The sequence below is a fragment of the Callospermophilus lateralis genome, chromosome 3 (assembly GCF_048772815.1).
Source record: "Callospermophilus lateralis isolate mCalLat2 chromosome 3, mCalLat2.hap1, whole genome shotgun sequence".
NCBI classification, from domain to species: domain Eukaryota; kingdom Metazoa; phylum Chordata; class Mammalia; order Rodentia; family Sciuridae; genus Callospermophilus; species Callospermophilus lateralis.
The window spans coordinates 66,124,924-66,149,987 of NC_135307.1; the positions used below are offsets into that span (position 1 = coordinate 66,124,924).

The following is a 25,064-nucleotide window of genomic DNA, read 5'->3' on the forward strand; positions in this document are numbered from 1 at the left end:
CTCACATGACTTAAAGGACATTGTCAGGGAATATGTCCTGTAAAGTCCCAAATGTCCCCTGAGTGGCTGCCTGCCCTAGAAGAGTTTGTGGAGAAACATTACCAGCCCAGATGTTTCAGGCTGGATCGTGGCAGGACCTAGGGCAGGTGCTCTTCCTTTAAATGCCTACAACAAGCCCAGCAGCTTCCTGCACTGCTGCTCAACCCTGCTCCTCTCCAGACACACACAAGAGCAAGGAGCAAAGAGCATCCACTCCATCAGGATTCTCTGCTGAGAAAGAAGTTTCTGTGACTCCTGCCTCCAGAGATAATGCCTAGCCATATCCAGAGGACAAATCCTTCAGCATCTTTCTCTGGGCATGAGAGGTGGTCTGGTGTTCATGGTAAACACCTGGGCTTTGGAGTCAAGGGACCTGGGCTTGAATTCTGGCTCCATCATTTCCCAGGAAGTTTGGCGTCGGGCAAGCGCCTCTCCCTTTGTGAACCTGAAGAAGGGGCAGCGACTATACCAAGAGGTCATAGGTAAAAGCATGCTGTGTGGGTGCCTGGGGCATAATAGGCACTCAGGCAATCCCAGAGAGGCACCAGGGTTCCTGACCAGGTCCCTTTGCTCTTTGCTCTTTAGCAGAGCTGCAGCAATAGGATGAGTCAGTTCAGAAGGGCGTCCTGACTGCCCTCCCATTCCTGTGGCCAACTGCCTTCTATTGGTCCAGGTCTTTCCAGAGAACCAGAGCCAACAGGAGATATAGAGAGATATGCAAGAGAAGATTTATTATGGGAATTGACTGACACAATAATGGAGGCCAAGTAGTCCCATGACCTGGTGTCTTCAAGCTAGAGAACCAGAAAAGCCTGTGGTGTAATTCACTCCAAGATCAAAGGCCTGAGAAGTGGGAGCTCCAATGTCCAAGTAGACAAAAAGACGGTTGGACCAGTTAGAGAGAGAGAATCCTCCTTTCCTCTGCCTTACTGTTCTGTTTCACCCCTCAGAAGATTGAATGATCTTAACTCAGTGTATACCAATGTCAATGCTACTCTCTTCTGGAAACACCCTCAGACACACACCCAGAAATTCTGTTTTACCAGCTATCTGGGTATCCCTTAGCCCAGTTAAGTTGACCCATCATGTGCCTCTTTCCACTGAACTTTCATATTCCTGCTATAGCCCTTCCAAAGGCAGAAACCAACAGCAGGACTTGTCTTCTAGGCTAAGCTGCACTTCTGAGCAGCCAACCCCAAGGCCTTCATCCACCTCTCAACCAAGCCCCCACCCCCATCTGATCATCTGCCCAGGTAAGAGTGTTGGACCAATGCTGAGAGCCATTAGCCAAGTAGGTATGACAATTTCCTTGCCAGCGTACCCCATGTTGCTTAGAGGAAGGACTCGTGGAAATGGACTTGCCTTGGACATTTTGCAGTGACACTGCATGTAAGGTGACCTTGCTCAAGGACCAGGGCAGATCCGGGTTTAGGGCGGATCAGGGTTTAGGGCTCTCCTTGGGTTTAGGGCGGTTCCAGGTTTAAGGTGTACCCTGCTGGGAATAGGGCGTATCCTGCTGCCTCAGGCGTGCCCGCTCCTGTAGTTCCCGTTGAGTTCTCCCGGGATTCAGAGAGTATTTGGGATTTTCCCCCAGAACGTGTTTGCCCCCAGAATGTGTTTTGTAGATGGCCGGTGTGAGATCGGGAATAAAGAATTGCTGTTTGAATCTACAAGGCTGTGAGTGGCTCGTGATTTTGTGCCCAGCCAGACTGCGGCAGACCATCTCAGCTCATGGTGGAGCAACCACCTTCTTGTGGTCTCCTCTCACCTCCCAGCATTCAGGAATCCAGGCCAGGGCTCGAGAACCTACTTCAGATCAGGAAAAGATCCCTCCTACTCCCCACAACTCACACACAGCCCTCGCTTCCAGAGACAGAAGTCAGTGTAGAGGCAGGAACTCCAAACTCTTAGACCATCAGAGAATTTAATTAAGTTCTTCAAATGTCATCACCCAAAACCCAGGATGCCCAGCTCATCTCTCCCTCCTGATCTTCTTCTCCATAAGCCTCAGTTATCACCTATGAGTGAGGTGATACCAGCGAGTCACACCTACCCCACTCATGCCCCATCCAGTTCCCTGCTTTTCTTCCCCACTTCAATAGAATGTCTCATGCCATATTTCTCTCTAATTTATTTTGCTCACTTTCTGGCTCTCTCATTAAAATATAAATTCCACAAAATTAGGAATCTTTGTTTTGCTCACTGTAGTTTCCAAATCCTAGAACACAGGAGCAGGGTGCAGGGGGATGAGGGGTCGGGGGGTTACATTCTCTTGAGAAGGGACTCAGTGTTGTCCTGCCAGCTTCTTAGGACCCTTCCAAACCCTTAGAAAACCAGACCTCCATCCCTGAGGGCACTGTGGGATCAGTAGGGTCACTGTGGAAGCAGCATCCCTCATGGGTTCACCTCTCTGGGGGGGGGGGGTGGGCATGGCAGCTACTGCAAAGCACTTCTCAAAGATGGTGGTCTGACAGATGGGAGCCTCTTGGTCTGTCATCACCTTCCCTTACAGAGGACCCTTCGACCTGCAGACAGGCTTGCCCAGTGGGAAATTTGCAGAATCCAGAGACACAGCCTTCCGAGTGGGAAAATGAAAGGATCCTAAAGCCAAAAAGCTCCGATTACTTACAGAGGCTGATTGTAGAGGCCACGGCCAATGCCTTCAGCTCCTGGAGGAGAGCAGTGAAGACCGGGAAAGTGAAACCCAGCCCTCCTTTCCCTCTGGCACCCAGAGCCGTTAGCTGCTGCTAATTGCATCTGCCTGGAAGACTTCTGAGACTGTCATCTTAGATGTGACCACAGCTCCTGCCAGGCCTGCCTAGGGGCTAGGAGTGGACCTCAGGGGCCTCTTCTGCCCCAGTGCCCAGAACCTCCAGGCCAAGAGCTGCAAACCCAGAAGGCAGCTGGGACACACAGTGAATGCAGCAGGAGTGAGGGGAGGCAGGGGCCACGTACCACAAGAGTAAGGGCGTAGAAGCATCTGGGGGTCATGCCACTGTGGATGAGGAGCAGAACCCGCACTCTATGGGACCTACCTCACCAGCTTGTCAGAGGGAGGATTGATTTGCACAGAGCCTGCACAGGTTTGGGGAGAAGGTGGGCAAAATGGGATTTAAGCAAGAGACAGGCAGGGAGGAAGGAGAGAGAATGGAATATTTCCCAGCACAGCTGCCCACCCTGATAATAGGATTATCATGAAGCACTTCACAGGAGAAAAACCACCTTTTCAGGTGGCCTTATGGTTGAGAGGCAGGGATCTGCAGTTAGTCACACCTGGACTCAAACCCAAGTTCTACCACTTCCCCTCAGAATCACCTTGGGTAAATGTCTGAACCTCACTAACCCTCCGATTCTTTACCTACAGAATGGTGACAGTCGCTTGACCTCTTAGACTGGTTGTAAGGATTAAGTAGTGTTTTTAAAGCACTTAGCACAGAGCCTGGCACACGGTAAATGCTAAATTCCCCGGGGCTGTATATCTAGGCTCTCCAGTGGTGACAGCGTCAACATTCCCACGATCAGCTACTTTTTCTGCAATTCCATTTATATTAGATTTGAATCCTGCAAAGTTGTTTGCATGGTGGGATAAAAGTCAATGCTCCGTTTCAACCTCAAGCAGATTTCTGTGTCTGGTGCAACTGAAATGGAAAGATGTTGAAGTGACTCCATTTTTTTTTTTTTTTTTTTTTTTTGGTACTGGGGATTGAACTCAGGGCCACTCAACCACTGAGCCACATCCCCAGCCCTGTTTTGTATTTCATTTAGAGACAGGGTCTCTAAATAAAATGCTTTACTGTCTGAGCATGATCCCAACAACAGAGATGCAGAAACTAAGCACCAGCAGACTTCAAAATAAGTGCCATGGTTGGTCATGGATTTATGACGTGCACCTGTTATTTAGGTAGCAGTTTGTTGACTAAAGAGCTAGCAACAAAGTTTACGCTTTATGTAATTACTTGTAACTGATATACCCTGATCACTGGAATTTGAATCGTGTCATTAAGGACTGGTGTTCTTTACTGAACCATGGTAACTAAAGTTTGTGTGTATTGGAACTGTGCAAAACAAGCACTGCCTGCTGTGATGGTAGATGTGTGACTAGTGCTCTATGCCAGGTTCTGTTCTAAGCAGTTGAACTCAGGTAATCCTGCCCATCCCATGAGGAAGGTAGCATGATGAATCTCCATTCCACAGATGAGAAGCCTGAGACACAAAGAGATAACACACTCAAGGTCACGCAGTTGGTATGGAGCTTGTTCTTTCAATGAACAAACTTTCTGTGATAGAGATGAGGATACTGAGGCTTAGGAAGTGGTTTTCCTTTGGGGATTATAGTTACATAAATGCCAGTGCACTTGCTATTCTCTCACAGCTGACTCTCCCCCCAACCTACCTGGCAGTGGGTATAGGGGGAACATTCCTACACAAGGGGCCAGCACCACTTCACCAGCTCAGGGAAAAGGGATGCAGCCTCAAACGCCACCTTTGTCTCTTGATCTTATCTGTTTATTTCAGAATAGGTTATACATGCACACTAGCCAAAATTCAAAAGCTACAAAGACAGCACCTTCTCCCTCCCTTCAAACCTCGCATTCTCCGTCCACTAGGTAACCAGGGATACCAGTTTCTTCTCCCTCCACTCCTAAGAATGCTCTTGGCACCTGCTCCCTTCTCAGATCTCTACCCAAAGTCAAGTTTGATCAGCGCCATGCCCACAGTCCTGGGGTGGGGGTAGCTGGGGGGGAAGGGTCCCACGATGTTGCCCAGCCTAGACAAGAACTCTTGAACTCCTGCCTCAGCCTCCTGTATCTGGGATATCTGGGATTATAGGTCTAGAATTTTCTTAAAGGAAAAACATCAAAGAGTCAAAATCCTTTCAAAGTTACCTTGGGGTTAATTTGTTTTGTTTGTTTCCAGGAGCTTGAAAGCCACTGGAACACCGGAAGTAAAAGCACTGCGGAATCAGTGGAGGGAGGGGCAGAGAACAGCCGCGACCTCCTGATTGGCTGGACGAGCTGATGTTTCTGGACAGGTGTTCAGGGAGGGCCTGGCCTCCCAGGATGGGGCTGGGAGGTGGGGCAGGAGGTGCCCTCGGTAGCTCAGCCCGCACCCCGACCCTCAGACCTGTACTATCTCTATTTGGAAAAGGACTTAAAGGCAAAGAGAAAAGAAAATCTCCATCTGCTATTCTAGCCTTTCCAGAACAATATTTATTTCAAATATTCTCTCCTGCTGTCCCCTTAAGCTGAACAAATGTTTCCGAAATCCCAACATTGCAGAACCTAAACCACATCTTCACAAAATTGCCTCTTTCCTTTAAGCCTCTTATCTTCTGCAGCACCCTTTCTCTGAACATCTATCTCAACTTTGGGGTGCAGGCAATGCAATTATCATAGAATACGTGAACAGAAGGAATTTGCCTTTTAAAGGAAGAGGGAGGAGAAGCAAACATCCAAAGATATACAAATACAATGATAGCTCATCTTTACTGATGGTCCGATTGTGAATGAGGCTGTGTGACCTGGACAAGCAAGTTAACCTCTCTGTGCTTCAGTTTCTTTATCCAGTAAAATGAAGAGAATGCTACTTGGTTCTGAGGGATTTTCTGAGGATTAAGCTTGTTGATACAGGAACTTGGAACAGTGCCTGAGACAGAGGAAGCACTTTATACGGATTTGCCCTTGTCCCTGAGCCCTGGGCTGAGCTCTCATCTACTCACACAGATGAGTTCATTTAAACCTCACAGAAGCCCTCAGAGGTGGGACTCCTGGGTATCTCCCCTAAGTGCTTGAAGAAACTGAGACCCACAGGCTGAGTGACTTCTCTAAGTCACCCACCTTGGAGTCAGAGGAGCCAGCCTTCAATCCTGTTCACCACCAGCCTGCACACTGCAAATCCAGCCGGGCACACAGTGAGGGAGATGTTTGAAGATGGAGAGGGTCCTTCCTTGTAACTCAATCCTCTCCTGGTATTGCCCACCTCCCAATATCAGCTCCTGTTTAGTTCATACCCACTAGACTTCATTTAAACCCCGTGGGGCCCAAATCAGCCTTCTACCTTTTTATGGAGGAGCACCTTCAATGGACAGGAACAGCCAGGTGGGGGCCACAACACACAGAACTCACTCTGCCCTCCAGCACCATTTCCAGAAAAAAACCATAGCAAAGTTTATCCCCACACTGGCATCTAGAAGGGCGAGGGGGATGTGGATGGAAGACAAGCCTGTGAGAATATGTAACAGCTCGGAAAGTCATTTGAAGCCTTTGGAAATTGTTAGTGTCACTGTTATTTGGGCCACATTTCCATTACTCAATATGCCTAATTCATTGGTATCAAACTCAGGTGAGTTATTAAAATATACATATAAAGATCGCAAACAAGCACTTGATGACTATTGATGAGAATATTCATCAGAAAATAAACAGTAAAACATAAAGACAATCAGGCTGGAATCACCCAAATGAATTCAATTAACTGAAGTCAATGGAGTGCTGCTAGAGCTGACTGCTGGAGCCTGGGTGACTTTAGGCAAGTCATGGAAGATCTCTGAGCCTCAATTCTTCATTTGAAAGGAGAGTGTTTGCTGAGTGCATTGGTGCCCTCCTGTAATCCCAGCAACTCGGGAGGCTGAGGCAGGAGAATCGCAAGTTGAGACCAGCCTCAGCAACTTAGGGATACCCTGTCACAAAACAATAAGAAAGGATGGGGGTGCAGCTCAGTGGTAAAGCACCCCCTGAGTTCAGTCCCCAGCATAAAAAAATAAAAGAAAGAAAGAAAGACAGAAAAGAAAGGAGAAGTGGAATGACCAGAGATGGTGGAATGAGGACTAGAAACTGGGAAGAAGGTAAAGGAATATTGTATATTGGGATTATCAAAACCAGGAACCTCAAGCCATCGAATATTTTTGGAGCATAGTGTAAGTGAAAAGAAACAATAAAAACAAAAATCTGGAGCAAATGAGGAAGGAATGCAGTTGATAAGTCAAGATACCTGGATGAGTACCTTCTCATGTGGGCTTGACAAGGACCAGAGCCACACCCCCTCTGAAGCTGGTAGTGAGGAAGAGAAGAGTTCTGAGTGGGAGGGAGTCTTCTGGCATATTCTTTAACACAGGGGTCAGCCAGCTTTTTCTTTCTTTTTTGGCAGTACTAGGGACTAAACTCAGGACCACACACATGCTAGGCAAGCACTCTATTACTGAGCTACATTCCCAACCCTTCTTATTTTATTTTTGAGATAGGAATCTCACTAAATTGCTGAGACTGGTCTCAAATCTGTGATCCTCCTGCCTCAGCCTCCCAGGCAGCTGGGATTACAGTCAGACACCACCACAGCCTGCTAGCAGACTTTTTCTCTAAAGAGCCAGATAATAAAAATAATAATAATAATACAAAAAAAGAGCCAGATAATAAATAATCTTGACTCTGTGTGAATAGCAACTATAGACAATCCACAAATGATGTCCAATGAAACTGCATATGGACATTGAAATTCAATTTAGACATAATTTTCATGGATCACAAGATATTCTTCTTTTGATTTTTCCTCTAACCTTGTTTCAAAAATACAAAAATCCTTCTCGGCCCACAGGCTGTACAAAGCAGGTGGTGGCCTAGATTTGTCCTGCAAGTCATAGTTTTCCAAACCTTAGATATTTGCTAAGTTTCTACTATGTTCTGGGCGCTAAGCCAGGTTTTAGGGATACAAAGCCACTATCCGCAGGACTCACAGAGTGGCATAAGAGCAGGACATTAAAAACAAGTGATGACAGTGATATGGAAGCCAAACCCCAGTGACCCACAGTTGAAGGAGTGAAATGAATGACGTGTATAGGATGAGTTTGGAAGGTGGCCACCAAGAGGGCTGCATATGTCAGGTACAGCACAAATCCAGAAGGTGTCCTGGGCGGGGACTCCGGTGTACACCATGCCCCCTGGAGGGGAGGGGCGGCCCTGGCAGGAGCCCAGAAGAGAACTCTGAGCTCATCCTGAGTTTGTGCAGATAATAAATATGGGGGAGGGGGAGAAGAAATGGAGGTGAGTCTTGAGAGCTCTCTAGGAACTTTGTCCTCCTTAGGCAAGCAGGACAGGGCATCCCAGGAGAAGCAATAGCATGAACAAATGTAGTGTCTGGATATGTGGGAGGGGAAAAAGCTAGAGCCCAGGGGTGAGCTGTGGAAACTGAGGATGGGAAAAGGAAGTAGGGACAAGAGGATAAAGGGCCTTGTGGACTTTTCGTGTGAATCCAGATCTGCACAGTCCAATAAAGTAGCTCTTAGCCACCTGTTGACATTTAAATTAAGTAAAATATAAAACTCAATTCCATAGTCACCTTCCAAATGCCCAGGACTCACATGGCCACTGGCTGCCATAGTAGACATTTCCATCACGGCAGAGTTAAACATGTTGTCTTAGAAACATCACACACACGTGGGACAGATGCATCAGAGCATCGGAGGCTCCTTCAACAGTCCAAATGAGAAGGCAGGTTCAGAGGGATGAGGAGAGAGATCCTCAGATGACAGGATCGTGTGGCAGGATGCGTGGAGCTGGAAGGAGGGGTAGAGTCCAAATTTCTAGACGGAGTCTGAGAAGGTTCCAGTAACCTTTGTGAAGTAGAAGGCAAGGTCAGTACAGAGGCTTGGATAGGAGACTTAGATGGGCCATTTGTCCTGTCTGGGTTTGTTACCTTTCTGGAAAAAGAAGAGGGTGAACTGAAAACTTCTTAAAAATGTTCACTTTTTCTATTTTTTTTTTTTTTGTTTTAATGGTGCTAGGGATCATAAGCACTCTACCACTAGACTATGTCTCAACCCTAGTCCTAAATATATTTATTGCTTTATTTCAAATCACCTTTACTTAAGTATCATTTTGTTTAAGTGCCATTTTGTTTTATTTTATTTTTATTTTTAGGTGGACACAGAATCTTTATTTTACATTTATGTGGTGCTAAGGATCGAACCCAGTGCCTCATGTATGCTAGGGGAGCGCTCTGCCACTGAGCCACAACCCCAAACCCCATTTTGTTTTATTTTTTTTTTAGTTTAGGCAGATACAACATCTTTGTTTGTATGTGGTGCTGAGGATCGAACCCGGGCCGCACGCATGCCAGGCGAGCGCGCTATCGCTTGAGCCACATCCCCAGCCCCCATTTTGTTTTAAATTACACATTAACTCTTAATAACAAAGCACAGTCAAATTATTCCTTATAAGTTACCATCTGTCCTGAAATGACTCTTTATCATGATAGCTACCAAGTTTCAAGATGAACAACAATCTTAAGGGTCTCTCTAATGTTTATTGACTGACTGCTATTTGTGAAGGCATTAATGATAAAATGAGGCACAGGAGATATGATCTCAGCCCTCAGCCTTTGATTTAAAACATGAAAATAAAAGGAACAATGCTTAGATATTGATGCCCCTCCATTGACTCTCTTTTGTGTCTAATGTTTGGGCAAGTGATTCATCTTAGATTACTACTACTCATAAAATTCCTAAGCAGCTTCAGACTTCTGGATTTGGACATTTTTTTTTTAAATATGGAACTCTTCACGAATTTGCGTGTCATCCTTGCGCAGGGGCCATGCTAATCTTCTCTGTATCGTTCCAATTTTAGTATATGTGCTGCCAAAGCGAGCACTGGATTTGGACATTTGAGGGTAAGAAGAGTTTTATCACTTGGCAAAAGCCAGCCTAAGGCCAGGAACGGTGGCACACACCTATAATCTCAGCAGCTGGGGGCGGGGGAAAGGGGACTGGGGAAGGAGGATCACAAGTTCAAAGTCAGCCTCAGCAACTTAGGGAGGCCCTAAGCAACTCAGTAAGACCCTGTCTCTAAATAAAATATATAAAGGGCTGGGGATGTGGCTTAGTGGTAAGCACCCCTGAGTTCAATCGTGAGTACAAAAAAAAAAAGAAAGAAAAAAGAAAAAGAAAATATGCTCACTTAGATGTAATTAAAGAGGTTGGACATTGCGGTCAGACAGACCTGGGTTGAACTTCTGATTTCTGGGTATGTGATCTTATACAGATGTGACTTATCTGAGCTTCAATTTTCTTCATTTGGAAAATAGGTGATAATTCACCTTGTAGGATCAATGTGGCAGCTAAGTGAGATTGAGAATGAGTTGGTAGAATACCTGATACTTGGAAGTGTTTAATAATAGTAGTTTCATCATTCATTTATTTCTTAGTTACTCAATACCTTCAACCTAGGTAGGCGAGCCAAACACGGCTACTACCTATCTTTCCCGGTGTTCTCCATCATTCTAATCTGATCAAAACCAGGTTGGTTGAGCAAAAGCAGTTCTACACCCCCAGGCTTGGAACTTTTTTTTTTCCTGTAAAAGATACATTATATGTTTTCTGTTTGGTGAGAGGGTCTCTTGGTATGTGCCACCCTCTTTCCAAGTCCCATGGGGCTAGATTTAAAGTATCCATGATGATGCCTCCTGTCACCAGTGATTAATAGTGACAAATTAAAGAAGCACAAGCCACAATTAGACTTAATTCTGGTAGAGAGAAATGCATACAGTAAAAATAGACTACTGGAGCTGGGGTAGTGGCTCAGTGGTAGAGCGCTTGCCTAGCATACATGAGGCACTGGGTTCAATTCTCAGCACCACATACACATAAATAAAATAAAGGTCCATCAACAACTAAAAAATATTCTTTAAAAATAGACTACTAAATATCTTTAGATTATTTTTACATATTTTTTTAACATTTTCTCGTAAAGCATTAAGTCAGACTGTGGGAAACCTAAGTGTTGGCCATCTGACTATCTCCAGGTCCTCCAGCTGGCACTGGTCACTCGCATGGCTGGAAACCCAAAATGTCCATATGCTCCCAATGGGAGTGTATTCTCCTGGCCACTGCTCATCCATTTTCTTGTTTGTGTTGAGCTCTAAATAGCCTCACCTTGACTCCTGGTAACTGTTTTGTTCCTTCAGCTGGCATCTACCCAGACAAGGAAATCAGTTCCTTTTGCTTTGAATTTCCCAAGGCAACTGCTGGCCCAACACAATTTTTCTTTTTTTCTTTTTTTTTTTTTTTTTTTTTTAATGCAGGAAGTTTTATCTGTGGTGTATAATTAAAGGTGTGGGGATGATTTCTTCTTATTTAAAAAAGTAAAAGTGATTAGACATCATCAGGGCTGGATTCATGGGTACGCAATACAGTCCACAGAGCCCTGTATTAGTCCGCTTTTCATCACTGTGATGAAATACTTGAGGCAGGCCACCTTTATAAAGAAAAGAGGTTTATGTAGCTTAAAGTTCTTGAAGTTAAAGGCCCACAACTGGTGATGGTCTTCTTGCTGGCAAAGTCCCAAGGTGGCACAGGGTAACACATAGCAAGAAACAGATAGCACATGTGTATATGTGTGCGCATTTCTGATCTCTCTTCCTCTTTATAAAGCCACCAGGATTCAGTCATTAACTTTATCTAATTCTAATCTAATCACATTCCAGAAGCCTCACCTCTAAACACTACAGTCAGATTAAATTTCTACCCTCTTAATACCTTGCATGAGGATTAAATTTCGACACATGAAGCCTTGAGGGACACTCAAACCATATCCAAACCATAGCAGGACCTGTGTTCAGAAGGGTCTAACACTTGGGTTTTCACACTCTGTGAAATTCTTAATAATTTTCCTTTTAAATTTGCAGGTTGTGAGTGAAGTCTGACCCGGTAATGTGACATGCATCAGGGACCTGGAGCCTGGACTCCTTCAACCAATCCCCTGCCTAAGTTCTCAGCTGTCCCTAAAATCCTACCACCGGCTCCCTCCTCTGAGTGGTATTCCCTTTCCCTGACTCTTGTTCATCCAGCATGGGGTGGAGTGGCTGGCATATGGGAAAGGGAAGATGCCTGTTCGAATTCTCCACCCTTGGCTAGGAGGGCTGATGGGAGGGAAAACCTGTAGCTGGTGAGTGGCACATGCATACTCAAGTCGCAGAGCCGTCCACTGTACCCTCCACCCCACTCCCTACCTGCAGGGATCTGCATTCCTGGATCTCCCTAGGCCCAAGGGCGCATGATATTAAATAGCAAATTAAAAGCAGTATAAAAAAATCAAGAGAGAGACACCAGTTGAAAGAGAAGAGCTTTGTATTTTAGTACCTCTAATGGCATATTTTGCTGCACTTGGGATTTTTTTTGTTTGCTTGGTTTGGTTTGGTTTTTGTTTTTATGAATACAGGGCATTGAACTCAGGGGCTATCAACCACTGAGCCCCATCCCCAGCCCTACTTTGTATTTTATTTAGAGCTGCTTAGTGCCTCACTGTTGCTGAGGCTGGCTTTTAACTCTCCATCCTCCTGCCTCGGCCTCCTGAGCTGCTGGAATTACAGGTTTGTCCCACCACCTTTTGTTTGTTTGGGGGGAGCAGGGTATTTGTTTTGTTTGGTAATGCTGGGGATCAGATTCAGGCCCTCACACTCTACCACTGTGTCACAGCCACACCCAAGCCCTAGACTGCATTTTGAAATTTTTCTCTTTCCCTCATCTCCATTCATTGTAGAACTCTTCTTGGTCATTGTCCTGCTGTTCTCTGCCACAGGGAGTTCTCACTGGCCAACTTACATACCAGGTTTCTTTGATTCTTCTTGAGCTCCTACAGCCCCTTCACATCCTGTCTTTTCCTGTCCTGTTCACCTCTCAGTGCCCCCTGGTCCAGCCCCAGAACCCTCCCAGTACTGTGCAGAATCATTGAGCACTCGATGCTTTCTATCTTCCACATCCATGACTGTTTTACTCAGCTTTTTCATTGCTATGACCAAAAGCTCTGGCAAGAACTTCAAGGAGGAAAATTTTATTTTGCCTCGTATTTCAGAGGATCCGTGCATGGTCGGCTGACTCCATAGCTCGAGGCCCAGGATGAGGCAGAACATCGGACAGAGGTGAAGTGGAGGAAAGCAGCTCAGAACATGGCAAACAGGAATCAGAAAGAGCTCCGCTCACCAGGGACAAAATAGAAACCCAAAGGCATGTGACCCAGTGACCCGTCCTTTCTAGCACACCTCACCTGCCCAGTTACACTGATTAGGTTATACTTGTTGTAATCTAATCATTTCACCTCTGAAAATTCTTATATTATCTTACCCATGAGTTTTTAGGGGATTCCTCATATCTAAACCATAACAGTGACTAAATGATCTACTAAAGTGCTTTGTGAAATAAAAAACCAGGCTTCACCCAGAAAAGTCTACTGCCAGTTTCTTTTAGTAGCAGAATTTTTTTTTCTCCCCATGGTGTATATATAAATCAGCAATTGCTTTTCAGCAGTACTTACCAACAAGTCATATTCTCTGGAAAATGAGTGCCACAAAAGAACCCATTAAAAAAAGAAAAGAGTTCCACAGCCAATAAGTTTGGGAAATATTGTCTTTCCCTCATCCCCATTCTTTTTAGATTTCCAAGACACATTAACTTATTAAAGGAACTGGTTTGATTTCTTTTTACTTTTTTCCTTTTTTTTTTTTTTTCTTTTGGTATCAGGGATTGAATTCAGGGGCAATTGATCAATAAGCCCTATTTTGTATTTAATTTAGAGATGGGGTCTCACTGAGTTGTTTAGTGCCTCACTTTTTTTTTTGGCTGAGGCTGGCTTTGAACTCATGATCCTCCTGGCTCAGCCTCTGGAGCCACAGGAATTACAGACATGTGCCACGGTGCCCAGCTCTTGATTTCTTTTAAAATGGTATTTCCCAATTTATTTGTCATCAAAACCCCTTCCAAGAAACAACTACAAACAGTTCATGTTTGGGAGCATGTCTTAGAACAGGAGTTGGCAAACTTTTTCTGCAAAGAGATAGTAAATATTTTTTAAGTTTTGAGGGCCAGTTCTGTGAAACTACTCACCTCTGTTCTTGTAGCTCAAAAGAAAGAATAAGCATGTTGGGAAGGTGGCACACACCTGTGATCCTAGCAACTGGGGAGACCAAAGCAGGAGGATGGCAGGTTCAAGTCCAATCTCAGCACCTAGCAAGACACTGTCTCAAAATAAAAAATAAAATAGCTCAGCAGTAGAGCACCCATAAAATAATAGACACCACATAAATGAATGAGTGTGGCTGTGTTCCTATAGAAGTTTGTTGAGCACCGATTTTGAATTCTGGATAATTTTCATTTATTATGAAATAGTCTTTTTTTGACTTTTTTTCAACCATTTAAAAATGACATTCTTAACATAAGGGTCAAATAAAAACAGATGGACCAGCAGGCAGCGGTTTGCCGATTCTTAACTTAGAGGGAGACAAAGAAAAAAGTTACTCATAAACACAAATTGGATCGTTAACTCTTGTTAAAAAAATATTCAGTGTTTCTAGTTGATCACTATAGTTTACAACTTCTGGATGATTTAAAAATGAAAAGCATTGTTACCATTTGTGGCTTGGATGATTTCATCTAATAGTTAGGCTCGTGGTGGTAAATATTTTAATTATCTTGCATCTGCTACATATCTCAGCACATAACTCCTGGTCCAAGCAGGTTGCCTGTCTACAGCACCTGCCTTCTGCCGTTTAGTTTCCCTCTCCATCCTCCACACCCAGTCACCCAGACTGTTACTTGTTAAAAATGGAATTTTGTGTCTATTTTGTTTTGGTAGTGCTGGGGGTAGAACCCAGGGCCTCTCACATGGTAGGCCAGTGCTCTACCACTGAGCTACTCCCCGTCCCTAAGAATAGTCTACATGTAGCTGTAGTAATGTTCCTTGAAGTCTTCCTATTTGCAGGGAGCTTTTTTGTTTGTTTTGTTTTTCTTTGTAGTACTGTATTTTTTTTTTTTTTTTGGTGGGGGGGAGAGTTTTACTGGGGATTTCTTTGTGATTCTGGGGACTGAGCCCAGGGCCTCTGGCATACAAGCATCCCACTGGGCTACACCCCATCCTCCATTTGCATATTTTCAGATAAATATCCTCCCCTAGAGCCCAACACCAAAACCAAGGAACTAAACCACAAAGCCACACCTATATGCTTTACAGAGTAACTTATTCTGATTCATAATTACACCCCCACCCAAGGTCTTGACTTCATGCCACATCCCATGCTATTCTGTTCTTAGAAATACATGGATGCATCTATTTGGAGGCCAAAATGACTTAAAATTCATTTTCTGAGAAGTTCATCATTAAGATCCCCTAGCTAAGTGCGGTAATCCCAGTGACTTCAGAGGCTAAGGCAGGAGGAGGATCACAAGTTGGAGGCCAGGCTGGGAAAATTAGGAAACCTAGTCTCAAAATAAAATATAGAAAGGGCTGAGGATGTAGCCCAGCAGTAAAGCATCACTGGGTTCAATCCCCAGAGCCACCCAAAAAAAAAATATATATATATATATATATATATTATTCCCTAAAATAGCTAGGGATAGCCTTGGAGTTGAAAAACCCAGTATAGAATCACGTTGCATGACGTACACTTGAAGGTCCTAAACGATGTTGATGTTTTGCCTCTTTAAACTCCTGAATGCTGGCTGCGTGATGGGCAGTAGTGGGAAGCCGTGCTTGCTTTAGTGGCCATGTGTAGTGTTCTATCTATTCTAGAAACAGAAATTGAGTGGAATTTGTGTTTGATAAATTTCAAACAAACATGATTGATAAATTTCGTCACCTCTCGAAGACAAAGAAGAAAGCTTTCTCTTCCAACTGAGGGAAGTGCACAAATCTATTTTAAGAAATCAACATGAGCTGAGTTCAGTGATGCACAACTGTAATCCCAGTGGCTGGGGAAGCTGAGGCAGGAGGATCACAAGTTCAAAGCCAGGTTCAGAAACTTACTGAGGCCCTAAGCAACTTGGTGAGACTTTGTCTCTAAATAAAAAATAAAAAGTGCTGGGATGTGGCTCAGTGGTTAAGCACCCATGTGTTCTTAAAAGAGAAAAAAAAAAAAAAAAATCAATGTGAAAACATGAATGAGAGGTGTCTCCCCAACTAGCTTGTGAAGGAAACAGGAAACCAGCCACACTCAGTTAATAAACGTTTTGGTGTATTTTTTTAATTAATTTATTTCTTACATACATGACAATAGTGGAATGCATTACATTCATAATTATCCATTCACAGTACAATTTTTTGTAACTCTGTATATAGAGTGTGTTCACGCCAAATTATGCCATTATATATGAGCTCTCTTATTTTGGGGAGGGGATAGGGACTGTTTGGGATTGAACCCAGGGGCACTTTATCAGTGAGCTTCACTCTCAGCCGTTTTTATTTTATCTTTTGAGACAGGGTCTCACTAAGTTGTTGAGGTTGATCTTAAACTTGCTATCCTCCTGCCTCAGTCTGGCATCTGCCATGACAGCCAGCCATTAATAAACTCTTAAAGGTAGGTTTGTTGGGGGACTGAGAATCAGAAAGGTGACAGTGGGTGGATGAGTGGTGACACTCTTCCTTAGGCAGTTCCACACATGTGTTTTGGCTGATCTGTGGGAAGACAGATGAGGGACCCCATCAAAGCAACACTCCAGGAGAGAAGCCACAGCTACTGCCTGTGCCCACCAAATTCAAGACTCAGGCCTCCCTCTAAGAAAGGGGACGTTAACTACAGTACCTGATTCCCCGGTGACTTTCGGCATGACTCTATTGATTACACCTGCAACACAGCCAGAGGCAGGGGGACAGGGAGATCTGGTGATGATCGAAATAAGTAGACTGTCTTCTAGGCCATGCTATTGACTTTATGTGTGAGCTTGAATTTCCTCCTTTAGTTCTGCTTATGCTGTCATCGTCACCAGATGACCAACATCACCAGATGATGTGTTATCAGCACACCAAGGCCTCATAGTCCAGTGGTTGAGAACATGGGCTATGAAGTCATAATATATTCAAATCCTATCTCTTTCACCTAAAAACTGGGTGGCTTTCTTGATACTTAGCATTTATCTCTGTGTTCAGTTTCACCATCTGTAAACACTTGACAAATATTATCATGAAGATTAAGGAATGTCCCAACCCCTGCTCCTGGGGTTGGAGGAGTAGAGGAGTGGAGGAGTGGAGGAGCCAGGTCTAGACCAGTGGAGTGAGATTGTGGGGACTTGGGGATCACAGCAGAGAGCGTCGTCTGAATCAGGGGCCACCAATGACAGGAGGAGGCTGGGCAAAGCAGGTGGCAGCGCCAGCTGGAGCTTTGGGGGAGCTTGTGCTGTTCCAGGCACTGCCCTTTGCTTGTGGTATTGCATGACTAGAACAACCCTATGAGGGCTCTTATTCTTACTGGCTCCATTTTGCAGGTGATTGTGTCTTTAAAAGATCAGGTAGTAGCCAGGTGCAGTGGCCCACGCCTGTAATCCCAGTGCCTTGGGAGGCTGAGGCAGGAGGATCGAGAGTTCAAAGCCAGCCTCAGCCAAAACGAGGTACTAAGCAATTCAGTGAGACCCTGTCTCTAAATAAAATACAAAATAGGGCTGGGGATGTGGCTCGGTGGTCGAATGCCCTGAGTTCAATTTCCAATACCAAAAAAAAAAAAAAAAAAAAAGATCAGGTAAACTGTTCAAGGCCCCAGGGCTAGTGAGGGGCAAAGCCAATGCTCCAACTCAGGTTTTGGCTCTTACACAAACTGAAGATAGAAACACTAGGATATGGAGAGTTATTGTTTAATGGTCCAGAGTTTCTGTTTAGAGAGATTAAAAAAAAAAAGTTTTAGAAATAGTAGCAATAGTTACACAACATTGTGAATGTACTTAATACTGCTGAATCATACATTTAAAAAATTTTTAAATGGAATGAGTTTGATCAAATTATGCTATCTGTATATATAAATGTGGCATAACAAATCCAACTATTTTGTATAATTATAATGTACAAATTAAAATAAAATAAACCAAGCAGTATACCAAATGCTTGTAATCCCATGCCTTGGGAGGCTGAGACAGAAGAATTGCAAGTTGAAGGCCAGCCTCAGCAACTTTAGTAAGGCCTTGTCTCAAAAAAAAAAAAAAGGATCGGGGATGAAGCTCAGTGGTTAAGTGTCCTGGATTAAACCCCAATACCAGAAAAATAAAACAAAATAAAATCAAAAAATATAATTAAAATGGTAAATTGTATGTTATATTTATGTTATATGTATATTTTATACACATACACACATAAACACACATGCATGTGTGCATGTGTACAAAATACCAGGAGAGAGGATGAAAATCTCATCAACTCCATGATGTTAAAGACAGATGTGAAAACCAGATACAGTAGCACATACCTGTAACCCAGGGAATCAGGAGGGTGAGGCAGGAGGATCACAAACTCAAAGCCAGCCTTAGCAACTTAGCAAGGCGCTAAGCAATTTAGGGAGACCCTGTCCCAAGCTGGGGATGTGGCTCAGTGGTTGTGTCCCTGGGTTCATTCCTTGGTACCAAAAAATAAAAATAAGTTTTTTTTTTTTTTTTTTTAAAGCAGGGTTTAGGGGCTGGGGTTGTGGCTCAGTGGTAGAGCACTCACCTAGCACGTTCGAGGCTCTGGGTTTGATCCTCGGCACCACATAAAAATAAAATAAAGATATTGTGTCCATCTACAACTAAAAAATAAAATATTTTTTAAAAAGCAGGGTTTTGGAGAGAACTGGAGATGTAACTCCATGGTAGAACAGCCCTGGATTTAATCCCCAACACCACACACACACACACACACACACACACACACACACACAAAGACAGATATAAGTCAGGGACAAAACTAGGCATTATTGACTGAAAAAAAATCAAAACTATAATATAGTTTTGCCTTTTCCTTGCGAAGAAGACAGTCTGTAAAACTTGAAGCAATAATAAACTTGAGTTTATTTCTTGAAGAAAGCATTTTGCAACCTTGATTGCCCAGGCTCAAACAGATACCATTCCTAGGGAAAATTTAAAGAGCTGAAGAACCATCACAGAAGTTAGAACTACCTTCTAAATTAAGAAAACCTTAATCAATACAGTAAGGACTGTGTTTGTTGGGCAATATTTCTTTCTTGTATAATTAAGACTTAGAATATAAAATGTTTTCCCCAAATAATGGATAAAGCTAAATAAATGTGTGAAAGAGCCCAGCAAATAGAAGAGGCGACACTTCTGTAAATCCCACAAGAGAGATTTACAATAAGCAGGTTATTTCTAGTCATAAAACAGTCTATAAAACAAAGAAGCAGAATGAATGCTGGTCCTTTTTATCAAGGAGGTGTGGAATATCTAGGGAAAATCAGAAAGTCTTATGCAAGCCAGCAGGGCCCTCTTGTTTTCTTGGCAGAATAGCAGGAATACCCTAAACAGGTATGTGAGGGGATGGTTGGGAGGAGGGCAGAGACATATCAGGATGTTCTGATTGTGCTCCCCTATCTAGGGAGCAAAGCTATCTGAAAATGAACGGCCCAGACATGATTAACAGGATTCCCCCATCTCCATTCCATACATGGCATTTGGCTGGGAATGCCCACTTTACCCCTGGGGAGTGGCTTCTGTCCAATGCATTGGTTATTAGCAATTGTTAGAAGCCTGGGAGCTGATAAGAAATCTGACCAGCTGATGAGAAGGTGGTTTGCTGAACTGCTTGTGGACATGTGCAAGTGGCATTGACCTCTGAACTGCTACCTCCCTACTGGCTTCCTCCCTGTGGGAGGAGGGTCAGAGGTGAGGGCAAGAACTCAGAGAAGACTGAGTCTCCACAGAGGAGGAAGGTTATGGAAGAGGAATTATTTATTCCTAGCAGTATTCTCATATACCTCTGGGTAAGAGGTACCCTTGCCCCAGACCCGTGTATTAAAAGTCTGCTATCTGGACCAGGCACAGTGAATGATACATACTTATCATCCCAACTGTTCAGGAAGCTGAGGCAGGAGGATCATAAGTTTGAGGCCCACCCCTGCAACTAAGCAAGACCCTGTCTCAAAATAAAGAGGAAATGATCTGGGCACATAGCTTAGTGGTAGAGCCCTTCTCCAGCCTGCACAAGGTTCCAGGTTCCATCCCCAGCATTGGAGAGAGAGAGAGAGAGAGAGAGAGAGAGAGAGAAGAAGAAGAAGAAGAAGAAGAGGAGGAGAAGAGAAGAGAAGAGAAGAAAACCACCACTCATTTTGATTTGAAAAACTCCAGGGATGAAGTCACGGAAGCTCAACCATTAATCCCCAAGTTAACTGAAGGGTGCAAGTTCAGTACTTCCTACAAGAGTTCAAAAGTAATGAGAATCCCAGTTTTCCCTGGGGCTGGTTGCTGTGGATCCAGACATGTGAAGGAGGCCAGACCTCTGTCTGCAGCTGGGATACAGCCTGCCTTTTGTTTCAGCTCTAAGGAAGACACATGTGCAGAACACCTGTTGACTGGAAGCTCAGAACATTTTCCTTTTTCTCTCCCTGGGGAACCTGTCTTCTGCCCTGGAGGAAATGGGAGGTAAATTGCTCAGAATAACAAGCCCAGTGAGGCTGTCTAAATGGGCACCAGCCCGTGTTACTTGTAGAAGGGTGAGGGAATAAAATGTCCAGCAAACGTGAAGATGGAGACAGGTTTGACAGTGGTCTACTGCCTGAATGTGCGGGCAGGGTGTCAGGTGAGGCTCCTTTCACAGTCCAGGCGTGTCTCAAAACACTTAAGGAAAGCACCTAGGTCAGGCTATTGACATTTATGGTGGAGAGGGAGGAGGCAGAGAAAGCAGTGAGTCAGGCCCAGCTGTCAGGCCAGGTTTGGTCTGGGACCTCAGAATGGCAGGAAAGCTTAAGTCTGCAGGAGGCTGGCTCCTGATTGCTCCCAGTTCAGGGCTGGGAAGGAGGTCCCCTGTGCAGAGCAGCTGATATTCTGGGAAAGGACCAGAGAAGACAAGCATCTCTCTTCTAAATCAAAAAGCATGTATGATTTCTAAACAGAGCTGATGTGACAGGAACTTTGTAGAAACTGTTCTCTTCTTTATGCAACTCTCATCATAACTTCTAGGAAGGGCATTCAGACCTTGGAGTCCCCCGCTTCATCACAATACACAAGCACCTTAATTTGGTGTTTAAAGATGCAAGCCCTGAAGCCCTGAAGTCTGGGTTCAAATCCCAACTCTACCACTTAGTAACTGTGAAGCTTTAAGTACATCACTCAACCTATCTGTGTCCCAGCTCTATGGAACTGACAGTACCCATATCAGAGGGCTGTTAGAGAAGCATGAGTTCCTACTTGTATAAAACCAAGCACAAAGAAAACGCTACAAAAGAGTCTGTAAAATAAATATATAATTACAAGTCTAAGGTAGGGGTGTAGCTCAGTGGTAAAGCATGAGTTGAGCATGCGCAAAGCCCTCGGTTCAATTGCCAGCACCAAACAAACAAACAAAACAAGTCTATTCATCTTATATGCCCTGGTCCAGACCCTTACCTTAGAAAAGTCTACAAAAGAATCACCCTCAAACTGAATTATCCCTGAAAATTGTATTAAGTTGTTGTTGTTATTATTATTATTATTATTATTTTGTACCAGGGATTAAAACTAGGAGTGCTCAACCACAAGCCACATCCCCAGCCCTTTTTATTTCTTATTTTGAGAGAGGGTCTGGTTAAGTTGCTTAGCGCCTTGCTAAATTGCTGAGGCTGGCCTTGAACTTGTGATCCTTCTATATCACCCTTCCAAGCTGCTAGGATTATAGGTGTGCACCATCTAATTATTTTAACCAAAGGAATTTAAGTTACTTATACTTTGAGATGGATTTTACAAATATCCCCATGTTGAATTGGAGATAGATGTCATTAAAAATAATTTATTGAAATGAAATTTGCACAATTATTTGTTAAATCTCAAAGAAAATAGCTCCAAAATAGAATAGTTCAAGAAGAGTACCTCAAGCCCTCACCTGTATACAAAGTTACTCCTGAGTCTACCGGACATGTGCCCTGAAGGCAAGATTTTACCGTCTCACTTGGTAAATAAGCGTGACCTTCCTCATATTGTAAATGCACTAATTCATACTTCGAGAATGGTGTGTTTATTATGTGGTTATTATGTTGTGAAACAGTAACAGGCAGATTTTTACAAGACCCTCATGTGTAGGACTTTATTTGAGTGAATCATCACAGAATGTTTCTGAAGTGGGTGAAGACAAGATCCTAAGTGGGAAGGGCCTAGAGATGTCATCTGTATTGCCCAACAGCTCAGCTGTGGACTAGGTGGGGCCTTTATACTAACTGCACTAGGAGAGAATGAGAGGACTCCAGAGGTTCCAGAGGTTGAGTTTAATAGGCTGGAGTTTGTCCTACACGGAACAAGATGTATTTGTTGGACGAGCTTCCCTGGACTAGAAAAACAAACGGCACAGAGACTACATGGCTAAGAGGCAGGATAAGAAGCCAGACCAGACACCTGCAAAGTGTTAGCATGAGATCATTTTAGGAGCAGGGAAACCAAGGGCTATCTACAAATCTTGAATATTTTCACAGAATTTTTCTTTTCTTAACGTTTTCTCTTTTGAGGCACTAGGGATTGAACCCAGGGGCGGTCAGGGTCTTGCTAAATTGACCAAACTGTCCCAGAACTTGTAATCTTCCTGCCTCAACCTCCTGAGTTGCATATTAAAGATATGCACCACCAAGTCTGCCACATAATCTCCTAAAATTAAAAACAAAAAAAAAACAAAAAAAACACTTAGCTAGAAGTGGCTTAATTGTGTTCATGTTGTATTATCAGACATTTTATTTTCTTTTGTATTCCTTTAGTTTTTTCATAAAATATCTTTTTAGGTCAACTCTTTTGGTTCCATTAAGGGAGTTTTGCTTGTGTTTTCCTTGGAGTGAATAAGGATACGTTTACCCCTGAACAGCAAAGGAAGTGGAAATAAAAAATGGAAGAAATTTGGCTTGGGGTGTACCTTAGTGGTAGAAAGACAAAAACTCAGGAAGAAACTGCCCATCCATCCTGCTAGGTTGAGTATTCCAGCCATCCTTCCACCTGGCTAAAATGTCTAAACTGAGGACCCACTCCCCACCCTGCCACTCTTGGAACACAGCCTTCTCCCTGTCTCCCATGACCCTCCCTTTATCAGAGTCATCTCATAGCCAAGACCTCCCTACAGTGCCCCATTCTCAGCCTCTTCAAGTCTTCTAGTATCCGTCTTTTTTTCTCATTTCCTCCAATGTTATTTTTTTCTTTTTTTTTTAAAGCTGACCTTGCCTCTTTATTTACGTTTCTTCTGTGTTGTTTTGTTAGGTATTCCATTTCACGTATAAATAATTTTTACATTATCCCTGCAGTGATTAGGATGTCTCTTCCAAAACTCATTATGAAATTTAATTGCCACTGTGAAGATATTAAAATCTGGGACCTAAGAGTGGCTAGGTCATAAGAGTTCCACCCCTAACAGTCCCTTTTCTGTTGCTATCACTGATTACCATTGACCGAGTAATTGATCAAGGATGGAAATGTATTTCTGATAATTCTGGAGACTGGGAAATTCATGGTACCAGTATCTCCCTAGCCTCTGGTGATGGCCCTTCAGACACAGTGGAGGGCGTCACCCGGCAAGACAGAGTAAGGGCACCGGAGAGCTCACTTATATAAGAAAGCCACTCCCTCAATAACCCATTGATTCATTAATTCATGAACAGATTGATCCACTCATGAGGCAGGATGCTCATGACCCAATCTCTCCCAAAATTCACACCTTCAAATATTGTTAACATATAGCTTTGGGCCTGTTTAAATTCAATTAAACTGGGCATGGTGGTGAATTACTATAATCACAGGAACTTGGAAGGCTAAGGATCTCAAGCTGGAGATCCTCCTGGGCAATTCAGCAAGACCCTCAGCAACTTAGCAAGACCCTGTGTCTAAATAAAAAAGAAAAAGGGCTTGATGGTAAAGTACCCCTGGGTTCAATCCCCAGTACCAAAAAGAAAAAAAAAAGAGAGAGAGAGAGAGAGAAAGAAAGAAAGAAAAGAAAGTGACTTTAGCTTCCCATCTAAATACTTCCCTGTACTTTTGAAAACTAGAAAATACTGCAGAGAGGAAAGATGGGGAACTATAACAGAAACAAGCATAGCTAATTTCCTTGGTGGGGCGGGGGAGCCTTCTAGAGAAGAATAATTTTCTGCCCGTTGAGGTTGGCTCCCAGCCACGGATCTTCAGTTACTCTTCACTTCCTAGTTCCCTAAGAGCACCTGGGCACCAGAGAATAATGGAGAAGCACCTATAGGAGACTCAGCTGTATAGGGAGAAGGGAAGCGGAACTACCAGAAGGCAAGTACCAAGAGGCCATGAGTAGCTGCCACGAAGCTCTGCTTCAGCTGGAGGGTCTGGATCCAAGTCTGGACCTCAGGGCCTATCTGTCCTACCTGAACGAGAACACAAACGGCACACCACCCAGACACACTGCTACCACAGGAGACCTGCCTGTCTCCTTCAGATGGAGCCAGGGAACTATAAATGAGTAAGAGAAAACAGTGAGAAAGTCCTGGAATGGCAGCTAGATTATGCCAAGGCCTTGAATCAGGCCGGAGAAGCCTTTTTTCATCTGCAAAAATTAGAGAGACTAGAGATGCCAATGTCCACTAGGGGAACCTCCAGCTGACACTGATGGCACTCAGCAGCTGCACAGGGAAGAGAAGTAGCTCTTATCTGGCATGTTTGGTTAATAAAGAAGAAAGGTAATCCTGAACTTGAACTTGGGTGGACCACTAAGGACTCATCAAGGGGAAACCTGAGCCTCAGCAAAAGAAATTAACATTGGACTTCTCTTTTTGTACCAGGGATTGAACCCAGAGGCACTTAACCACTGAGCCACCGCCCCAGCCTTTTTTTTTTTTTTTTTTTGTATTTAGAGTTGGGGTCTCACTGAGTGGCTTAGAGTCTTGCTAAATTGCTAAGGCTGGCTTTGAATTTGTGATCCTCCTGCCTCAGCCTCCTGAGCTGCTGGAATTATAGGTGTGCACCACTGCACTCAGCTGGACTTCTAATCCTGGTTAATTTCTGTTTTGTTTCCTATTCTACATAAACTCTTTGCTACTTATACCACCCATGTCGTTTTTTGTCTATTCATCTGTATATTTGAATAGCTCTCAATACATATTATTGCTAAGGGTATTTA

At 43.8% G+C, this 25,064-nt stretch overlaps 1 non-coding gene and 1 pseudogene across 1 annotated transcript; one reads left to right on the forward strand and one right to left on the reverse strand.

Annotated features, from left to right (window-relative positions):
* Positions 1 to 9,573: 9,573 nt before the first annotated feature.
* On the reverse strand, positions 9,574 to 9,680 carry LOC143395964 (U6 spliceosomal RNA). Its single transcript, XR_013090869.1, has one exon. It is a non-coding gene; the product is annotated as a U6 spliceosomal RNA (small nuclear RNA).
* Positions 9,681 to 24,155: 14,475 nt separating this feature from the next.
* On the forward strand, positions 24,156 to 24,612 carry LOC143393832 (tetratricopeptide repeat protein 9C pseudogene; annotated as a pseudogene).
* Positions 24,613 to 25,064: the final 452 nt, after the last annotated feature.